The sequence below is a fragment of the Oryctolagus cuniculus genome, chromosome 10, assembly GCF_051225735.1.
Source record: "Oryctolagus cuniculus isolate XC-2025 breed Fujian yellow rabbit chromosome 10, ASM5122573v1, whole genome shotgun sequence".
In the NCBI taxonomy this organism is placed as follows: domain Eukaryota; kingdom Metazoa; phylum Chordata; class Mammalia; order Lagomorpha; family Leporidae; genus Oryctolagus; species Oryctolagus cuniculus.
The window spans coordinates 38,505,519-38,525,850 of NC_142876.1; positions in this window are offsets into that span (position 1 = coordinate 38,505,519).

The window sequence follows — 20,332 nt, forward strand, 5'->3', positions numbered from 1 at the left end:
GGGTGCTAAAACAGCTTCACAACTAAAGAAGCACATTCCCAGTATCTAGCTACTCCTCAGCCTTTGGACCACCACATATTTGTTCCTTTCATTGTGACTTTGTATTTTCTCACCGCTACAGCATTCTCCTTCCTGTCAGGAAGCTTAACAAGTTCTTCAAGTAAGGAATCTCTATTCTATCCTATGTTACAATTATCTATATGCATACTTTTTAAAAAAAATTTTGACAGGCAGAGTTAGACAGCGAGAGGGAGAGACAGAGAGAAAGGTCTTCCTTCCGTTGGTTCACCCCCTCAAATGGCCACTACGGCCGGCACGCTGAGCAGATCTGAAGCCAGGAGCCAGGTGATTCCTCCTGGTCTCCCATGCAGGTACAGGGCCCAAGCACTTGGGCCATGCTCCACTGCCCTCTTGGGCCGCAGCAGAGAGCTGGACTGGAAGAGGAGTGACTGGGACAGAATCCGGTGCCCCGACCGGGGCTAGAACCTGGGATGCCGGTGCTGCAGGCAGAGGATTAGCTTTGTGAGCTGCGGCGCCAGGCTATATGCTTATTTCTACTTAATTTGTACTATGAAATACATTGAATTAATGCTTTATTGTATTTGAATTTTGATAAATATCAAGTTGTATCATATCCAAACTGCAGACTTTACTAAGAGTCTTCACAAAGCTCTTGGAAATTATATGTTATGGGAAAAACTGAATAAAAATTAAAAAAAATGCACCAAAATAAACTTATTTTTTATTTTATTTTTACATAAACAATTTTTAAAGATTTTTTTTATTTATTTGAAAGCCAGAGTTACAGATAGGAAGAGGCAGAAAGAGAGAGAGAGAGATCTTCCATCCTCTGGTATACTCCCCAAATGGCCACAATGGCTGGAGCTGGGCTAATCTGAAGCCAGGAGCCAGGAGCTTCTTCCTGGTCTCCCACACGAACTCACAGTCCCATGTAGTTGGGCCATTTTCCACTGCTTTCCCAGGCACATCAGCAGGGAGCAGGATTGGAAGTGGAGCAGTCAGAACTCAAACTGGTACATATATGGATTGTTGGCACTGCAGGAAGTGGTTTTACCTGCTACACCACAGATCTGGCCTCTTTTCTATAAACTCTTTGGAATATCCTTGTATGCATTCCTTATATATTGAAATATTAGAATAGGAGTCATTTTTTACTCTAATAGAATTCATTAACAATGGTTTGGAGGACTATTGCCCAAATCTTTGAAGAAGAAGGGAGACTCATATGTGATACGATGATTTCAAATACCTGCAAATATTCAAAGCAACCAATAAGAGCAATGAGAATCCATTGACATATTATTATAAAGTAAAAGTATTTGCAATTTTATAAGTCTCAATTTTCAAAACAGGTAAGTGAATATTAGAAGTGATTTACTAGAACACTGAGAGGTAAGATGGAAAGTAGGAAAGCATGGACTTCTATTATATAATGCTTTCATTTCCTACTTTTCCATAATAGATTCCTCATGTATCCTTCTGTGAAAATACTTAGTTGTTTTCCAAACTGGAAAAGAGACACAAAATGTTGAAATATAGCTCATATTACTCACACTCAATGTAAACCGCAAGAAAATTGAAGGCCAAAGGGTTTATGTTTATATAATTTTATGGAGCTCCCTGATACTTTGGACTAATTAATATGCTTCTTTCATATGTGACTCACAAATTTATCTTCATAACCTTTTGCCTATCTCTCCATACCTGAATTTTGAAAAGAACCCCCTATTGTAAAAAAAATAATAAAACTAGGAACATTTCAGCTGTTGGAATGTCCAATGGAGATGATATAAGAGAACTCAAAGTGTTGATAAGAAACTAGTAAAGAACAGAAAAGAATGATTTACATAATTAAGTAGGTTTGAAGACATGCAAGGATAGTGCAATGACAGGGAGCCAACGCATCTGACAGAAATGTACATGAGCAAAGAATAGGAATGGACTAAAGACAAAGAAATTAAGTTTATATTTTAAAAGCATATTAGGGGCTTAGCTAGACAGTAACAATGACCTGATTATTGGAGAATAGAGAGAACTGCCTTAACAGAAATATTCTAATTTAAGTGCCAATAAAAGCTGTGAGAAAACTTCATCAAGTGAATCTTCATATGAGAGAGAGTGTAAACATTATGCAGCACATATTTATTAGCTCTACTTTTGGGAAAAAGTGTTTAAAATTAATGTGTAATGTTACTATCTTGATTCATAGATAAAATCAAGGTCTAATTGCCAAATTTTCAAATCTGTAGACAAAATAGATGACTGGGGGCCAATGCTGTAGTTTAGTGGGTAAGCTGCTACCTGCAATGCAGGCATCCCATATGAGCATTGGTTTGAGTTCCGCTGCTCCACTTCCTATCCAACTCTCTTGTATGGCCTGGGAAAGTACTAGAAATGGTTCAAGTCCTTAGGCCCCTGAATCCACTTGGAAGACCCAGATAAGCTCCTGGATCCTGGCTTTGGATCTTCCCAACTCCATCTATTACAGCCATTTGAGGAATGAGCCAGCAGATGGAAGATATCTCTCTCTCTCTCTCTTCCTCTGCTTCTCTATGATGCTGCCTTTCAAATAAATAAACATTAAAAAAGATTTAATGTTTAAAAAATAAATAAATGCATTTTCAGAAAAATCATCCTAACCATCCCAATTCTCATGTAACTTTTATCTAGTTATCTATGCTCTTCTAATCAGCATTAGGCCATCTTAGAGCTGGATTCATGATTCAGTGGCGAGTCCTAGTCCTCCATTAGTAATACACAAACATTTTCAAACTCTGAAAAATAAGTACTCTTCTCCCTTCTGTTTTCACTCATGCTTCCTCCCTCATCAAGTTAACCAGTTGTCACTATTGGATTACCAATTACCATAAAGACATATCTTCAAGTGAGATATCTCTGACCTTAGGTTGTGTTTAAGCTTCTACTCACCTGGCATCTCCATCAAAATATTTCAAAGATATTTTGAATTCAATAAAGATTAAAAATAATTTGGTAAAATAATCTTACATAATCTCCTATATCTAAAAATAGTTCCATAATCCATCCAGTTTGCAAAGGTAGTTCAAAAACATTGTGTAAAAAAAAAAATGGAAAAACAAGCATATTGATGCAAAAAGTGTTTTGAGCTAATACAAATGAGGGGCTTTAAAAATCTCAGGGGAAATGTGTATTATGGAAAATCAATGCATAGATTTCTTTTTTTAGCACCAAATATAAATTCATACATTAATTCTGGTTTTCCACAAAACCTTTGAATTAGCCTCATGTAATCTGGGATTGACGCTAATGGTTTATGCTTTATCCCAAGTCTTGTGAACTTGAATACACTTTATCCAAAATATTTGACACTATACTTGTTCCAGACTGTGGATGGTTTAAATTGTGAACATTTACATACAAATAATGAGATATTCAGACACTCATTAAAATGCAGTGGAAAGCTTTAACAAAAAGACTTTGTGAGACAGAATAAAGAATATCCAAGCTAGAATACAAATCATTGAAAATTTTTCAGTCAGACAAAAATAAATAAATGAATGAATAAAAAAAACATAGAAAAAGAAGAAATTGGAAAAATTCAAAACAATGTTGGAGATTTATGGGATATTACCAAATGACCCAACATATGGGTCTTAGGAGTTCCTGAAGGAATAGGAAGAGAGGATGGACTAGAAGGACTATTTAGTGAAATAATTAAAGAAAACATCCCCAATTTGGTGATAGAAAGCGATGTCCAAGTACAGGAAGCACATAGAACTCCTAATAGACATGACCAGAAAAGATCTTCACCATATCACACTGTAGTCAAACTTTCAAAAGAAAAACATAAAGATTCTAAAATGTTCATAAAGGAAATGCCAAATTATATTCAGAGGATCTCCAATTAGACTCACAGCAGACTTATCAGAAACTCCTCAGGACAGGAGAGAATGACAAGACATAGTCAAAGTTTTAATAGAAAAAAAAATCAAGCCAAAATACTGTACCCTAAAAAGCTCTTATTTATGAATGATAGTGAAATAAACATCTTCCATAACAAATAGAATTTGAAATAATTTGTCACCACCTGCCCAGACTTACAAAAGGTACTTGAGTATATGCCACACACAGAAACACAGAGAGATGTCATTATTTAAGAATATGAAGGTAGAAAATTTCCCAGTACAAGTATAAAGGAAATCTCAAGTAAACAATATTAATATTTATGGAAAAATGGCAGGACCAAGTCATTATTTATCAATAATAACATTGAATGTAATTGGCCCCAACTCTCAAGTAAAAAGATACAGACTGGTTGAATATATTAAAAAAAGAAGACCTATCCATTTGCTGCCTACATGAAACACACCTCATCAATAAAGATACATGCAGACTGAAAGCAAAAGGATGGAAAAAGATATTTCATGCTAAAAGAAATAAAAAAGAGCAGGTGTAGCCATCCTAATATCCAACAAAAACTGTTAAGAGATGAAGACGATGAAGGGATCAATTAAACAGAAAGATGTGACGATAATAAATCTATATACACCCAATTACAGGGTGTCTAGCTATTTAAAATAAGTGTTAATAAATCTAAAGGGAGACAAAAACTCCAATACCATAGTAACGGGGGATTTCAACACCCCACTTTTATCAATGGACAGGACAGCTAGAAAGAGAATCCATAAAGAAACAACAAAGCTAATGGACCCTATGAACAAAATGGACTAACTGATATCTGCAGAACTTTTCAATCCATATTTGCAGAATACACATTCTTCTCATCAGTATATGAAACTTTTTCTAGGATAGACCAAATGCTAGGCCATAATGTACAATTCAGCAAATTCAAATAAAATAAAAATCATACCATGCATCTTCTTTGACTACAATGGAATCAAAATGAAAATCAACAATTCAAGAAAGTCTAGATTATATGTAAATACATGGAGACTGAACAATATGCTCCTGAACGGACAGTGGGTCATAGAAGAAATCAGAAGAGAAATCAAAAAAATTATAAAATGAATGATGATGGCAATACATCACATCAATCTTATGGGTTCAGCAAAAGCATTGTTAAGAGGGAAGTTTATAGCAATTGGTGCCTACATCATGAACTTGGGAAGGCAATAAATAAATGAGCCATCAATGCATCTCAAGGACCTAGGAAAGCAACAACAAAACAAATCCAAATTGGTAGGATGAAATAAATAATACAAATTAGAGAAGAAATAAAACTGAAACAGATACAAAAGATTAGTGATATGAAGATCTGTGTTTTTGAAAAAATTAATAGGAGCCGGCGCCATGGCTCACTTGGTTAATCTTCTGCCTGCAGCACCGGCATCCCATATGGGCATCGGGTCCTAGTCCCGGTTGTTCCTCTTCCAGTCCAGCTCTCTGCTGTGGCCTGGGAAGGCAGTGGAGGATGGCCCAGGTGCGCTTGGGCTCCTGCACCCGCATGGGAGACCAGGAGGAAGCACCTGGCTCCTGGCTTCGGATCAGTGCAGCGCACCGGCCGTGGTGGCCATTTGGGGGGTGAACCAATAGAAGGATGACCTTTCTCTCTGTCTCTCCCTCTCACTGTCTAACTCTCCCTGTCAAATAAAAAAAAGGAAAAAGAAAAAATAAACAAAATCCATACATTATTGTCCCTACTAAAAAAAAAGGGAAAAGACCCAAACCAATAAAATCAGAGATGAAAAAGGAAATGTAACAACAGACACCAAGGAAATAAAAAGAATCCTCAGGATTTACTACAAAGAGATGCATGCCAACAAATTGGAAGCCCAGAAAAAATGGATAGCTTCCTGGACCCATACAAACTACCAAAATTGAGTCATGAAAACTTAGAAAACCTAAGAAGACCAATACATACGGCAGAAATTGAATCATTAGTAAAGATCCTTCCAACAAAGAAAAGTCCAGGATGGTATTGCCTCACTGCTGAATTCTACCAGACATTTAAAGAAGAACTAATTCTAATTTATCTAACACAATTAAAAAAAATTGAAAGGGAGGGAATCCTTCCAAACTTCTTCTATGATGTCTGTATCACCTTAATTTCTAAACCAGAAAAAGATACAACAAAGAGAACTATAGATCAATATCCCTAATGAGCATAGATGCAAAAATCCTCAACAAAATATTAGCTAACTGAGCTCAATAACACATAAGAAAGATCATTCATTCGGACCAAGTGAGATTTATCCTTGATTTTCTGGGATTGTTCACATTCTCAAATCAATAAATATGATACATCACATTAACATGCTCAAGAACAAAAACCATATGATTATCTCGATAGGTGCAGAAAAAGGATTTGACAAAATACAACATCTTTCATGATGAAAATCTTAAACAAATTGAAGATAGAAGGATCATTCCTCAACACAATGAAGGCAATTTATGACAAACCCATGGCCAGAATTGTATTGAATGGGGAAAATTTGGAAGCATTCTCCCTAAGATCAAGAACCAGACAAAGATGCCCAGTCTCACCATTGTTATTCAAAATTGTCCTGGAAGCTTTAGCTAGAACCGTTAAACAAGAAAGAGAAATCAAATGGATACAACTAGAAAGGAGGAAATCAAAATATCCCTATTTGCCAAGACATGATTCTATATACATTGGGGACTATATATAGTCCAAACAACTCCCCTAAGAGACCATTAGAAGTCATAAAAGAGATTGGCAAAGTGGCAGGATATAAAATTAACACACAAAACTCAATAGTCTTTGTATACACAGACAATGCTATGGCTGAGAAAGAACTTTTAAGATCAATCCCATTCACAATAACTACAAAAAGAATTAAATACCTTGCAATAAATTTAACCAAGGATGTCAAAGATCTCCATGATGGAAATTACAGAACATTAAACAAAGCAAAGAAGAAAACACTAAAAATGGAAAAAAATATTCATGGATTGGAAGAATCAATATCATCAAAATATCTATACTACTAAAAGTACAGATTCAATGCAATCACAATCAAAATATCAGTAACATTCTTTTCAGATCTAGAAAAAAACTGATCCTAAAACTCATATGGAAACACAGGAGACTCTGAATAGCTAAAACAATATTATACAAAAAAAGTAGATCAGGAAGCATCACAATATGAAATTTCAAGACGTGCTCCAGGAAAGTTATAGCCAAAATAGCCTGGTACTGGCACAAAAATAGACGTGTAGACCATCAGAACTGAATAGAAATCTCAGAAACCAGCCTGCACATCTACAGCCAACTTATTTTTGACAAAGGAGATAAAATCAATCCCGAGAACAATGATAGTCTCTTCAACAAATGGTGCTGGATAAACTGGATCTCTACATGCAGAATTTTGAAACAATTTGCCTACCTTACAGCTTACACAAAAATGCACTCAAAATGGATCAAGGACCTAAAATGTGACCTGATACCATCAAATTACATCAGACCATTGGGGAAATTCTGCAAGATATTGACATATGCAGAGAGTTCTTGGAAAAGACCCAAGAGGCACAAGCAATTCAAGCCAAAATAGACAAATTTGATTACATCAAGCTGAGAAGCTTTTGCACTGCATAAAACACTCAGCAAAGTGAAGAGCCAACTGACAGAATGGGAGAAAATTTTTATAAACTATGCAACTGAAAAAGGGTTTATATCCAGAATCTATAAAGAGCTCAAGAAATTCAACAACAACAGCATACACAATCCAGTTAAGAAATGGGCAACAGACTTGTATGGCCATTTTTCAAGAGAAGAAGTTCAAATGACCAACATTCACTTGAAAAAATTCTCAAGATCACTAACCAATAGAGAAATGCAAATCAAAATCACAATGAGGTTTCATCTCACCCCAGTTAGAATGGCTGTCATATAGAAATCAACAAATAACAATGCTGATGAGGACGCAGAAAAAGGTATCCTAATCCATTGTTGTTGGGAATGTAAACTTGTCCATGGCTGTGGAAGACAGTGTGGAGATACCTCAAAAATCTGAAAATACGTCTATCGTATATGACTCAGCAATCTCACATCTGGGAATTTACCCAAGGGAAAGGAAATCTGCACATGAATGCATCATCTGTACCCCCATGTTCATTACAGCTCCATTCAGAATAGCTAAGATATGGAATTGACCAAGATGCCCATCAACTGAAGACTGGATAAAGAAATTATAGTATATACACCCTATCAAATACTATACAGTGGTAAAAAAAAAATGAAAACCTGTATTTTGTAATAAAATTGATTCAATTTAAAACCATTATACTTAGTGAAATAAGAGAGTCCCAAAAAGACAACTATCATGTTTTCCCTAATCAGGGGTAACTAATAGAGTACCTATAGTGTAATATGGGAATGAGAGAGGGAGGAGGAAGGGTTGGAGCCTAGGTGGGAGGGAGGGAAGGTTCACTACCTTTCTAAAGCTGTATGTAAGTTATACATGAAACTTATGTAACTTAAATAATTTTTTTAAAAAAAAAGTTAGCATAAGTGGAATAAAATAAAATAGAATTCAAAAGATTAAATTACAACCAGTCTTGTTTTGCAGATTTCAGGTGACTTTATTTTTGATTCTTGAAGCACCTAATCTGAACCAACAATACTTCAGGGTGTCCTGTTCCACTTCATGGGGAGGTTCAATGGGTAGCAAGAGAAAATTGGAAGTTGGAAAAACAGGTTAGGTTGAGCCCACACCTGCTTTTTTGGTTTCCTGTTACAAGAATAGGTTATAATCCACTTAAACATCAAAGTGGGGTCGCCTTAGGACACCTGACACCATAGTTGTCCCCTTTTGGTCAACACCTCAATTTACCAAAACTCAGGACTTTATAAAATGACTTATTTGACATTGGTATGGAGTCTACAATCCTAATTTGGCCTCAGTTCCCAGAAGGGCAACAGCAGACTGTAGATTTTGTAAAGGGTGGAGGGAGTGGAAGGGCAGAGTGAACAATAGGAAATAGACACCAGTCAATAGTAATAACTTTTAAATGAAAATATAAATAATCTCATTTGTTAGCTTAAAATAATTCTAATCTCATGGTTCTAAAACTCTAATTGGCACTTCATAAGTTGGCCTTCAAGATTTGACAAGGATTTTTTCTCAATTTCTTTTGGACTGTATGATGAAACCTCTCAGATTTCTCAATATTGACACATAGTCTGTTGCCAACATGAAATGCTTTCCCCTATAATCGGTCATTTCTCTTCATAACTTTCAACCGCCACTTCTTTAGGAAAGTGTCCTCAAACTGCCAATTTGGGTCAAATATTCCTACCACTCCTGGATGAGTGCAGTTGAACTTTAGAACATTGTCACTGCTACAGTTTTATATTGTTTTGTTCAGTTGATAAGTTTGTCCCTTTAATAGAATAAACATACTACGAATTCAAGGACTGTGAATGCTTTTGTTCACTGTTGTATGCCCAGTACCTTGGACTGTACTTGACATATATTAAGCACTGAGGGAAGATTTGTTAATTTGGTAACTGAATCTATCAGTAAACTAAAAGGTACATTGTAGATTGAATGAAAATGAATATCATATCTTCTTGTCCTCATTAGAATTATGGTAGAAATCCCAGGATATAGAAATCCCACATATATACTAATATCTGTGATATTAGTATAGAAAGTAATTAATTATTAGGAATCCTTTTTTCAGTAAACATCAAAAGAGTGTGTAATTCCAGTAAGATCTTCTCAATGACCAAGATTGTATGTAGTCAAGAAGCTTGGACTGCTTTTAAGCTATGTTATGAAACTTAGATTGAGGAAGCAATAAAAGAAAGAAATACAGCAGGTTAGAGCCAGTTGGCAGTAATGAGGTAAGGAGTGATTGCCAGCAAATGCATTTTTCAGTGAGACAAGAATATGATCAAAACGATTAAAACCTCAGGGATCACACATCAAGACAGTGCACTTGCCAGTCAGTAATCAAATCTTCATCCAATGTACCAGAACAACCACTGGCAGGAAACCAGAACCAATTTGTACTTGGTTATAAAATGTCTTAGCTGTTATCAACTTTAGGAGTATGATGTTTCATCTGCCGATTGTCCTAGAAGGGTTGTTCAACAGCAGCTCCAAAAAAAAAAAAAAAGGCTGTCATCAATCCTGAAAATATAATTCAAACACAGATTACACAGATTATGGCTTCAGAATAGATACCATTGGACTATCTTAAACCCCAGTTTTATGTAATGCACTGAACTACATTAGTATGTGTGTGTGTGTGTGTGTGTGTGTGTTTGAGGGAGCAGGGATTAAAGTTTTTGTCTTCAGTGAACTTATTTTAGTTTTGTGTTAAGTCTCAGCTTCCCTCTGCAACATGAAGTTAACTAATGAAATTGCTTAGGGTTTACCATGTTCATACGTTGTTGTAGGTATTTCATGTATGTTACTTAATTTAGCTTTATGACAAATCCATAAGACAGATACTATTGTCTCTGTTAAGGAGATTAGGAAATTGAGGCATTGGGATTTCACAAATTTGTCTAAGGTGGGATTGAACACAGTCTATGTTGGTATAAAACTCGTGTGTCAATCACTACAGGATTTAGTCTCTGGACTCTGCTCACTGCAGATGTAAACCATACTATGTGTTGGGCTAAAACCTTAGGGGACATAATTTTAAAACACTCTCTGTGATAGAGCACGTGATATTTTACATTTATGTGTTAATTCAATGGCATGCCCAGAAAAAAGAAACAGAATAAACCTTTGAGGCTTACAGGATTTATTCATGCCATTTCAAAAACACAAGTAGAACTGATGCAAATACCTTAGCTGTCAATCTTGCTTTGCTGGTGGTGGAAATTTGGGTGGAATTATTCATATAGTTACCTCATTTGGCTTTTTGGTTTGGCATACAAGTGCACAGTCTGAGTCTGTCTCTGTATGAGAAATCAAACTTCAGTGTGTTTCATAAGCCATGAGCAGTCCTTCCAGGTTCATTCGTCTTGGACTCTTTCTTTCCTCCCTCCTTCCCTCCTTTCCTTCCACTTCCCTCCTTCCTTCCTTCTTTCCTTCCTTCCTTCCTTCCTTCCACTTCCCTTCCTTCCTTCCTTCCTTCAAAAAAAAAATCCAAATGTTTGCCAACATCCTGGAATTTGACTAGAAGCCTGTTATTGTTATGTAACCTATGATATGACAGTGATATGGAGGTAAAGGAATAGTACTGATCACATTAAACCAAACCAGAATGATTCCGGAGACATGATTCATTCAGAGGAGTTTGGACCCTATACTGTCGTAACATTATTAACCTTGAGTACAACAAGATTATGATAGCAGAAGTGTGGATCAACCCACTGACATTTGTGTCGCTCCCCCTCTTCGTGGAGGAACGACACAGGACCCTGGTGCCGTGACTCGGATATGAAGCCTAGGCAGGACTCTGTGTCGCTCCTCCATGAAGAGGGGGAGCGACATAATGGTGCCGTGACTCGGATATGAAACTTAGGAGGGAAGAAACGGGAAGAAGCAGGAAAATACCGGAGAGAGAGACTAGCGAAGAGCCTAGGGAAAAGCCGGACGAGAAAGGTGCCGGAAGAAGCTATTGAAAGCCTAGGCATAGACTTGGATATGGACTGTGGGAAAGAAGTTAGGATTTGAAAGCGAAAGTGAAAGCTTTCACAGACTCGGATGCGGACTATGGCGGGGAAGCTAGGAGATTGAAAGCGAAAGTGAAACCTGGAGGAGGCTTGGACTCGGATACGGACTGTGGGAAAGAAGTTAGGATTTAAAGTGAAAGCAAGAAGAAACTTAGACTCAGATACGGACTGCAGGTTGAAAGTGAAAGTGAAACCTAGAGGAAACTTGGACTCGGATATGGACTGTGGGGAGAAGCCAGGAGAAATGAGGGAGGAATATTGTTGGAAGAAAACTTGGGGAAGCATGCCGGGTAGAGAAAAATGTTAGGGAGGATGAAGCCGCGAGTGCAGGCCAAGCCACCTTGGAATTCTTCAAGTCACCCCGGGGAGCAAGAGGCGAAGATCTGGAACCAGAGGCAGAGACGTGGGCCGCCAGGATTCGCCAGGTTAGTCCGGGGAACTTGGACTGAATGCCGGTGGTGGCGGAAACATTCGCGGAAGCCGCCGCGTGCAGAGAGAGCACGGGGCGTTGGCGCGAGGCCGTGGTACGGGCGCGAAGTGCGTGGAGACCGCGGAGCGTGCACGCAGAGCCGGGAACCCGCCGGCGGGGCGAGGCGCCAGGAAGCCGCGCAGAGCTGTGAAGCCGCCGCGGGGCGGGCGCCGGCGGGGCGAGGCGCCAGGAAGCCGCAGGGATAAGAGAAACAGAAGTTTAGAAGTAAAGTGAGAGAAATAGGAATGCTGGAAGATGGAAGTAGAATGGGAGAAATAGGAATGCCCGGACATAGAGAAATAGAGAAATAGAAAGGCCTCCCCACAACATGGCAATTAGAAAGCTTGGATTCGGTCTGCCCGATAAGTGAGGCGATGAGCACCTGCGGCGGCTAGCAGCTTATGCGCCGCAGGTCACCGAAGACAGGCACGAATTAACATCAGTAAGGCCTCCCCACAATACAATTAGGAGGCTTGGATTCGGTCTGCCTGATTAGGCGATAAGCACCAGCAGGCAGCTCGACCAGAGTATGAGCTGCAGGTCACCGAAGATAGGCACAAACCAACACTAATAAGTCTCCCCCACAATACGGCAATGAGAAGGCTTGGATTCGGTTTGCCTGATAGGTTTTGTAAGCACCTGCGGGCAGTTCTAGCAGAGTAGAGCATGCGCTGCAGGGCACCGAACACAGGCATGCATCAGTGCCTAAAAACCTCCTCACAACATGGCGAAGAGAGGACCCGGATTCGGTTTGCCTGATAGGACTTGTAAGAGCCTGTGGCAACTCTAGCAAGTAGAGCAGAGTGTGTGCCGCGGGACACCGAAGACAGGCGCGTATCAACGCCAAAAATAAAAAGAAAGGGGGATCTGTGGGGAGCAATCCGGACTGGACTAAGTTACTGGAATTAAGACTTATTCTATGCATCTGCTCTCCCACAATATGGCGCTGGGAGAGGAGAAAACAGCTTCTACGCAGCTGCCTCCAGTTCAACCAATAAACTGTAGGACCTACTCCTGATTAGAGGAGAGCAGCGTACTCGGCGTGTGGGCAGCCGAGTTAGGATTGGCGGAGGAGGACTATAAAGGAGGAGAGAGACGGCATGCACGGGGAACATCTATGAGGAACATCTATGAGGAACATCTAAGGGGAACATCTGAAGGAACACCTGTGCAGCCCCCCAGAGAGCCGGCCGGCGGTGTGCCGCTCCCCTGCGGAAGTGGGGAATGCGGCCAGGGGGAACTGCCCTTCCACGGAGGTGGAAGGGATAGTAGCCAACCCGGGAAGAACCAGCAGCAAACCCGGGGAGGGCCGAGCAGACGAAAGAACAGCGCAGAGTCCTGTGTTGCTCCTCCACGAAGAGGGGGAGCGACATAATGGTGCCGTGACTCGGATATGAAGCCTAGGCAGGACTCTGTGTCGCTCCTCCATGAAGAGGGGGAGCGACACATTTGCTCCTACTTACAAGATCTCCAAGTGGAGAATTAGAAGAATCTGAAAGGTGGGGGGAATGTGCTTGTGGAATTGTCATGATATCATCATTCTGTTTTACATAATTCATTATCTTTTGCTAACATGTATCTAATTATCCCATTGACATGAATGGTAACTTACATACTGTTTGGCTGCTGAATGTCCAATGATTACAATCTTCACACTCAGAAGGGTCTGTTTACTTCCTTAGTCCTTCTCATCAATGGCATACATCACTTTATAAGCCTGATATGCTTAATTAAATAATTTGAAAAAGTGAGTGAGGATGAACCAGCAAAATTATTACTGATGGTCTTCAGCTATAATTTTGGAAAATAATAATTTATTTTCATTTTATTAGAGAGAGAGAGAGAGAGAGACAGAAGACAGGCTGGGCTACACAAAAGTGGGAAGCCTGGAACTCAATCTAGATTTCCATATGACTGGTAAGACCCAAGCACTTGACTCACCATCTTCTGCTTCCTAGGGTGCACACCAGCAGAAGCTAGATTGGAAGAAGAGCGGATGGAACTTGAACAAGGCAAACCAATAGGGGATGTGGATGTCCCAAGAAGCAATTAAACAGCTGTGCCACAACACCTTCCCCTCAGGTATGAACTTTAAAAGCACATTCTTATTTCTCTCCATGCTATCCCACTTTAGCTACCCTATTCCCTCAATAGTACAGCATAAAGTACTATTTTTTGAGAAACAGGAGTAATAACCAAGATTTATACTGATGTCTGTATAATAAGAATTTCAGGCAGCAAGCGTCCTGGCATTTTATACATTATTTTTCAATTTCAATAATTTTTGGAGCCTATTAAAGGAACAACAGACATCTGTAAGGGGATAGATAGGCACTGCTTGTCTGTATGGGGAGGAGGTGTTGAAAGGGCTTCCAGTGCTCCTGAAATAGCAAAACAGAAAGACTCACTCGTCTGTTAATGAGAGAGTAGCTGGCACTGTGGAGAGGGACAGGCAGAGACAGATAAAGTGGCTCCCACTTGATACACTTGTACCTAAGCCTCCAAATGGCACCCACAACATCCTCTCCATGCAGCCTGCTCCCTTGACATTAGAGGAAATATCACCGATACCCGCCTGCCATATGGACATCTCCAGGCAGGGCATCTGCTGTTGTGCTGTGGCGGCACATGGCGGAGATGAAAAAGGTTTAGCATTTTTCATTAGTGTATGCCATAGACGGTTGAACTCCATTATATTGTCTGCAGGAAGAATCTGATCCATTCCATTGTCACAGTGACAAAGAGAAAGGATGGCTTGTGATTTCAGAAAGGTCACAAAGCACTGGTATTCAGCTGTAAGCACTCAAGGTATGATGATAATAATGGGAGGAAGGGTTAAAAGATGAAGTTTACAGTCAGAGAAAAATTAACATTTAAAAAGAAAGCCTTATCTCTGAGATATCCCTATTCCTATTTCTCTCTCCTAGAAATCAGTGGTTATTAGTGTATTAATATATAAATATGTCCTTTCTCCTTCAAAAATATCATATTCCCATACCGAAGTGTTAGAAGAAGATGCCTGTTGCTATGGGAGTGATTGTGATGTCACAAATGGAGGATAATTGTTTCATTGTGTGATTAAACAAAAGAAGGAAATGAATTGGGAAAGGAAAGCAGGTGGCTTATCTGTGTTTCTGGCTATAGGTAGCTAATTATTAATTTCTTTGGCAATCTTGGGAATAGCATTAATCATAAGGAAACTACTGGTGTACAAAGGTGGATGGAGCGTTATGTGTAATTGCACTCAAATCCAGAATTTATAACAACATTCTGAAAACAGTAGCTGAAAATTACCTACCTACATGTTTTAGAACTTAATCTGTATGACTGACAATAAAAATCAGACAACTGGCTGCTACCTTCTGAAAGCTGCTCTAATTAATAAAAACCTCTGTGAAATGTGTTTACCTTCACCAACCAACCCATCAGCTTCTTTTAGATGCACAGTTTCTATTATGACAAAAAAGGATCATATGAATTTAAAAATAACTTCCCTTCACTACATGATTTGCAGGAAATTAATCTTGGAATTACTAAAAACAATTTTTCCCTTCTCTGCACTCCCTGTCCACACCCCTCACTCCAGGCTTTTTATACTATTTTTAAATGTAATTGAATCTAGTGCTGGGTATTTCAGACTGCTGTTTTAAGACGACCCAATCACATCTAGGTATACTGCAGCTTCCACTCAAAATCAACAAAATACATTAACACTGTTTTTTGCAATCAAAGGCAACCATATATTGAACATCTAATCCACAATGTAACCTTCAGTATCTCATCCTGAATCTAACATTAGTATCAACTTTAATGCTACCAGCCTTTCTGTCCAGAACCTGGTTTGGCCTAATTCATCATGAGTATGGGTGGCATGCTTGTCCTAGGACCTAACAGGCAGAAAAGAAACCAAAACAAACAAAGAAAACTCTCTCTGTGAATTTCATTCCATAGGCTTAATAAATCTTTTGATATCATAATGTCTTCTACTCCTATAATCAGATGATCCTTCAGATGATATAATGTTACTTTTGCTATGAGAATAACAGTCCAAAGATATTTCATTTTAAAATTATAGCTCTTGCATTAAAATTATACATATTTGTATGGTACCATGTAATGCCTCAATATTTTATACATTGTATAATGTTCAAATCAGGGTAAACATATCTCCTCAAATATTTATCTTCTCTTTATTATGAAACTGTTCACCATAGATTATATCAAAATTCTCTCTTCTAGCTTTAATGTGTACATATATGCACACTATTCTCATATACAGTTATGCTTTTGTGAAATAGAACACCAGACATTCCTTCTCCTACATTGCTATAACTTAGCACTCTATTAATCAACTTTTCTCCAGTATTTCCTCCCTACTTTCCTTAGCATCAGGTAACTATAACTCTACCTGCAGCTTCTATGATGAAATCAACATTTATAGAGTACAACCATGAGTGAGATCCTGAGGTACTTGCCCTTCTGCTCCTGGATTGTTTTGCTTTACATATGATCTCCATTTTTATCCATGTTGTCACTGATGACAGCATTTCACCCTTTTACATAGTAGGATTGTATTTAATTGTATGTGCATACCACATTTTCTTTATAAATCAGTTGATGGGCATTTAAGTTCTTTCTCTATCTTGGTTATTGTGAATAGTACAAAAATCATAGGAGTGCAGATATCTTTTAGACAGACTGACTTCATTTTCTTTGGATATATACCCAGTAGATGGAGCGTTGGATGATATAATAGTACTATCTACAATTTTTTCCTTAAACTACATACTGTTTTCTACAATAGCTATACAAATTTACATTTCCATCAACAGTGTGCAAAATTTCCTTTTTGCCCACATCTTGCTAATGCTTTTATCTTTTGTCCATTTGATTATAATAAATCTAATCAGAATGAGGTGATATCTCACTGTGTTTTTGACTTGCAGTTCCCTTATGACTAGTAATACTAAACATGTTTAGGTAATTTGGAGCATATTTGCATGCTTTTGTTTCTTTTCTTTTGCATCTTTAAGAATTTTGCTTTTACCTTTAAACTTAGAGAGCCTAAATACAAAATGCCTCCAGATAAATTTGGTTGAGTGGATTCTGACTAGTGGCCTTTCGTTGTCCTGCACCTGGATGCTTGTATCTTTAAATTTAGAAATTTTCTGCTATTATATCTTTGAGTAAATTTTCTACCACTTTGCATTCTGTGTCTTCCGTGAATCTCAACAACTTGAATTAGATCCATCATTGCTGTCCCAATGTTCCTGTGAATTTTCTTCATGCTTCTTGATTTTTTTCTTTTTTCTTTTCCAACTGTGTATTTTCAAGTAGACTGTATTTGAGCTCACTCTTTGTTTCTTCTACTTGATCTATTCTGCTATTGTTGCCTTTTGTTACACTTTTAATTTTTCTTAGTATACCCTTCATCTCATGGATTTCTGTTAGATTTGTTTAAATTACTTCAATCTCTGTCAAGCTTCTTTGTTAGTGTATTGAACGATTTCTCTGTGTTTTCTTGGGACTTACTGAATTTCCTTTAAGGAGATATTTTTAATTCTACATCTGAATGTTTTCCTTTGCTAGTTGCTATGCAAACAGTTTCTGGAACCATGTTTTGTTTGTTAGATAAGGTTATGAATCCCTGAGATTTTTAGGGCTTGTTGGCATACCATGTCATGTGCACACTGAAGGGTTATGTATGTATTCCAAATTTCATAATCTCTCTTTGTTCATGTCTGTCCTTCCAGGAATTTTAAGCAGTCTACTTGTTTCTCTGAGACTGAAAAGACTTATACTATTTCAATACTAGATGAGATTGTAAGTCAAGGTTTGTCACAAGTTTTCTATTGGTCTATTGCTACTGTTTCAGCACTAAAAGTTGCACCTCTCTCAGAATATTATTATTGACTATCTGCCAAAGGTTGGATGTTCAAAATCTGTGGAAAAGTGCTATTTGTAATTGACTGGATGAACGTCCAGAAAGAGTAGCTTATCTCCATAAGCATCTACATTGGACTAAGGTAAACACTGATGCTTTGTCTAACGTCACTGGCCTGTGGTCAGGCACCAAAAGATTTTATCCAACTCTAGGCCTTATTCCAATCTCCTCTGCAATTATTTGGGATATATCTCTGTTTCTTCCCCCAATCAGATAATTGTATTCTCCATGTTGTGCTGCATGGGTTTGGGGGAAGGAATGGAATGGGCAATCCCATGGCCACAAAATCTGCAATGCTAGATCACACCTATGTTACTGCTGTAGACTAATGCTCCAAGACTACTGTAATCAGTCACAGATAATAATGGCTAGGACATAACACCAGTTATCTAGAAACATAGATTTCCAGCCGATATTTGGTTTAGTTCAGAGGCACACCCACTGGTCCTGGTCTTAGAACAGGAACCATTAGGATATACTCACAGGTAAGTTTTATTAGCCTGACACTATCCTAGCCATAATCCTGTGCTCACTTTCTTACTCTATTGCTGAACTATTGGAATATTATTATTGACTATCTGCCCAAGGTTGGATGACAGGTGGTGGAGGCAGTCCTTTGAATGGCCAGGTTGACACTAAGCTGGGGCACACCTGAGTCTCACAGCTGTAGGCTTGAGCAGCTGGGCCTTGAACCAGCACACACATGGGATGCTGGCACTGCAGGAAGCAGCTTTACTCACATTGCTGGCCCTGGGATTGATCTTGAAAGTTTTTTCTCAGCCATGAGATTATCTGTGTATACAAAGGCTGTTGATTTTTGTGTGTTGATTTTATATCCCTTGCCAAACTCTTTTAAGAGTTCCAATAGTCTCTTTGTGGAATCTTTTTGTACCCATAAATATATAATCATGTCATCTGCAAATGGGGATAATTTTACTGCATCCTACCCAATTTGTATCCATTTGATTTCTTCTTTTGACTAAAGGCTCTGATTAAAACTTCCAGGGTTGTATTGAATAGCAATGGGTATTCTTGTCTGGTTCTAGATCTTAGTGGGACTGCTCCAACTTTTCTCCATTCAGTATGACACTGGCCATAGGTTTGTTATAAATTGCCTGATTTTGTTGAGGAATGTTCCTTCTATATCCAATTTGCTTAAATTTTCATCATGCAAGGATGTTGTATTTTATCAAATGCTTTCTTTACATCTTTTGAGATTATCACATAGTTTTTTTCTTCAATTTGCTAATATGATATATCACATTTGTTGATTTGAGAATGTTGAAGCATCCCTAAATAACAGGGATAAATTCCACTTGGTCCAGGTGAATGATCTTTCTGATATGTTGTTGAATTTGATTGGCTAGTACTGTGTTGAGGATTTTTGTGTCAATGTTCATCAGGGAAATTGTTCTGTAGTTCTCTTTCTTTGTTGTACCATTTTCAGGTTTATGAATTAAGTTGATGTTGACTTCACAGGAGGAGCTTGGGAGGATTCTCTCTTTGTGAGTTGTTTTAAAGGGCTTGAGAACAATTAGAGATAGCTCTTTAAATGTCTGGCAAAAATCAGTGAGAGAGAGAGACAGAAAGGTCTTCCTTCTGTTCGTTCACCCCACAAATGGCCACCATGGCCGGTGCTGCGCCGATCAGAAGCCAGGAGCCAGATGCTTCCTCCTGGTCTCCCATGTGGTTGTCAGGGCCCAAGCACTTGGGCCATCCTCCACTGCCTTCCCGGGCCACAGCAGAGAGCTAGACTGGAATAGGAGCAACCGGGACAGAATCTGGATCCCAACTGGAACTAGAATCTGGGGTGCCTGCCCTGCAGGTAGAGAATTAGCCAAGTGAGCCACGGCACCGGCCAGGTCTGTTTGTTTTCTTTTTCTTCATGACTCAGTGTAGGAAGGTTGTATGTGTCCAGGAATGTACCCATTTATTCTAGGCTTCTCAATTTGTTGGCATACAGCTCTTTGTTGTAATTTCTGATGTTTTATTTTATTCCTATAGTGTCTGTTATTACATTTCCTTTATCATCTCTAATTTTATTGATTTCAGTCTTCTCTCTCTCTCTCTCATTTTTTTGATTAGTTGAGCCAACGGTTTGTCAATTTTATTTATCTTTTCAAAAAACCTGCTTTTAATTTCACTGATCTTTTGTATTTTTTCTTTCGTCTATTTCTTCTCTAATTTTAATTATTTATTTTTTCCTACTAGTTTTGAGTTTGGTTTGCTGCTGTTTTTCTAGGTCTTTGAGATGCATCTTTGAGATGGTAGCTCATTTATTTGGTGCCTTTCCAATTTCTTA